The sequence below is a fragment of the Corvus brachyrhynchos genome, unplaced genomic scaffold, assembly GCF_000691975.1.
Source record: "Corvus brachyrhynchos isolate BGI_N302 unplaced genomic scaffold, ASM69197v1 scaffold5, whole genome shotgun sequence".
Taxonomy (NCBI): Eukaryota; Metazoa; Chordata; class Aves; order Passeriformes; family Corvidae; genus Corvus; species Corvus brachyrhynchos.
The window spans coordinates 4518648-4521753 of NW_008238321.1; positions in this window are offsets into that span (position 1 = coordinate 4518648).

Sequence of the window (3106 nt, forward strand, 5' to 3'; positions counted from 1 at the left end):
GGGGTGTGGGTCAGGGTGTGAGGGGGCTGGGGCTGGCTCAGCCCAGCAGCAGCAGACAGCCACATGCCAATCTCCTGGAGTGGGAATCAGCAGGCACTCACCACCTGCAGCTGCCCTCCGTGGCATTTGAATGACACAGCTTTTCATCTCCAGGCTGAGTAGCTACATTTTTAAATATGGAATATTAGGGGTTTATGACAAAATCAAACAACACTTGCTGGAGAATTGATTCTGCCTCTTGTTTCCCTCCTAGCTGCTGCCACAGTATTGCTCCTCGGCGAGCGATATATAAGCCCTGCAGCAGCACAGGGCTGGTTTTCAGGACACTCTTATGGCTGGCTTTTTTGCATGAGGAATAGCAGCCCAGCTGCAGATGGGAGGATAAAAAGCCCCTCTAAAATCCCTCCAACAGATCCATACTCCATTTCTGGTGGTGCAAAAACAACTGCACAATTGATTGGCTCTTAAGCCCAAATTTGTGAGTTGCAGAAAGTTGCTGGCTCCAAAGTCACTTAAATTCCCGGCATGTCCCAGAGGGGCTGTTAGTTCTCAAGTAGCTGAAATCATTGAGCTGAACCCCTCTCCTGCACCCCCACCAGCCTGGAAATCGCCTGACCCTCACAGAGCTCATGCAATCTGGCTGCTAGGAATGGGTCTTGCCCCACATGTGACAGCTCCTGCATTTCATTATGCAGGATGAGATGAAGAATCCCAATCTTCCCCTTAGTTATTCCTTCCCTACTTTCTTCCTGATTGCTCAATACAAAAGCTTCAAGCCATCTTTAAACCAAATTGCTTCACAAATGACAAATAACAAGAAAATAGGCTTCATAACCAGGAATAATGAAAGAAATCATTCACTTTGATATCAGGAGCTGGTCGGTGCTAAAGGAGCCCTTCAGCCTGAATAGCAGAAAAGCACATTGCAATTTTCATGTACTTACTGGGATAAAACATGTGACTCCATGGATGCTGCAGCTGTCATCTCGCACTGGTCTTTGCACTTTGATGCTGAATTGCACAGGTTATCTTGACACTTGCTGATAAATTTTAAATCACCTCTTTTGCTGTATGCGAGAAGGGGCAGGGAGAGCACATCTGAATACAAATGTTAATGATATTTTTTAGACCTTGCCAGAGAGTGAGAATAGTGGTACGGATGGTGTCCAGTGCTGTGTCCCCAGCTCTGGACCCAGCTGCCACAGCAGGGCTCCAGAGCCCAGCTGCCAGCCCCAGGTCTGCCAACTCTGCCCCACTCTGCCTAGGAGGGGCCCTTGCTGCCCTTCCCACCCCCCAGCTCCTCGCCTACACACTGTTGACCAACACAATAATCTTGGTGCAATTAAGCAAATTCCTGAGCAAAACCAACTAACTTTCCAAAGCTTTTATCTTGGCAGCTATGAAGACAATGGCTACAAATATGTGGGCCCGCACCAAGCGGCAATTAGAAAATCATAATTTTGATTCCATCCTGGTTTTGTCCACAGAGAGCTCAACTGGGAGTTAGATTAGCTTGATATGGCAAACTTACTATCCAAAATATGTATAAAAAGTGAGGAAACTCAGAAAAATGCCAGAAGCAACCCCTGCAGAGCTACCTGGTCAGATGTGCCACACTGAAAGGAGGCTGATGCTGCTGGTGTCCAGCATGGGGTTTGGGAATGTGGGGCACAGAGCTGGCACCCAGATGCAGGGCTTACAGCATCCCTGGGAAGCACCCTGCTTTCCAAAGCCCCTTCTGATCTGACTGGAGCAGCCACAGCATCTGGGCCTTTTTTCCACCTCCGCAATGCCTTTGCCCTTCTCCCATTTCTTCCCCCACTCAGACAATACACTCAGGGTTCAGAGAGGAAGTTGCCCCAAGGATGTTCAACCATTAGGGAAATCTCCAGTGCAAACAGATTAATTAATCTAATCAGACGCATCTCTCTAGAGGAATTGGATTAGTGCTTTTTGGATAAGGATTGCATTAAGCTGATAAATAACACATGCAATGAGATGTTGATTTATTGCAAAGGGAGGGCTTGAAAATTCTCACAGGTTCCTGATCTCATCCTGGAGCTCCAGGTTGCTCCTGAGCAAATGAAACAGCCACGTGCTCCAAAGTTCCCTTTGACACTGCAGAAGCCACTGAGCCCTGCATGGCCAGGGAGTCACTTCTGCCCTGGCACCTGCTGGCAACCATTGGCACACAGCCACTGGCCTGGTCACATCCATCCCCAGTGCTGCTGGGAAACAGCCCTTTGGGATGCACACCCAGCACGTTCAGGCTCAGGGGAAGCAGGGACTGAGCGAGCATTTGCACACTCTTACCCTGGGGGCTCTGCTGGGGTGGGGATACCCTTGGGGAGGCCATACCCATGGGGGTGCCTGGAGGGGGCTGCAAAACATTTAACTACTCCATGACATCAAATGCTCTTTCTTCCCAGTTGCAGCTCTGTTCCATGGGGGCAATGGCTGATGCAGCAGTAAGGACAGCCAAGCTTTGATTTTTTTAAATTTTTTGCCAGGACATGAGCATATTCAGGGAAAGATTTTATCTGAAGATAGAGAATTCTTCTCCTTGCCTAGCTCACACTTGAAGTGCCAGAACAGACTTCTCTGTTCCCATCTTCTGTGAATACAAAGCACCATCTGTTTCCTCTTGTCCCACAAGTCTTGGCATGCAAAGAGTTACCAGGTGCTGCTCTGTCTGTCTTCACTGAGACAGAAAAGTCCCCAAGACAATCAGGGCAATACATCCTTTACAGTCTGTCCATTTAATGACTGTCCACAAGACACCAGCCATCCATCCCCATTTAATCAGGTGTCAATGGTAGTTCTACCCACATTCAGCATGTTTAAATGCACAAGTGCAGCTCTCTGCCCCAGGGATTCACTGCTATTCCAGGGGCTCCCCTCTGTGCCAGCTGATGGCACCAGGACTTGCTCTGGCACTTTGGGGATGGATAGGAATGTTTCCAAGGTCCTTGTTCCCCAGGCAGGGGACAGCATGGATGAACTGTGGTAGAAAGAGCTGTCTTCACAGCATACCTGAGGCAAGGCATGGTCCTGGCTGTTACAGGGAGGAGCAGAGCATCCCTGGAGATGCATCTGGTGATTGGTG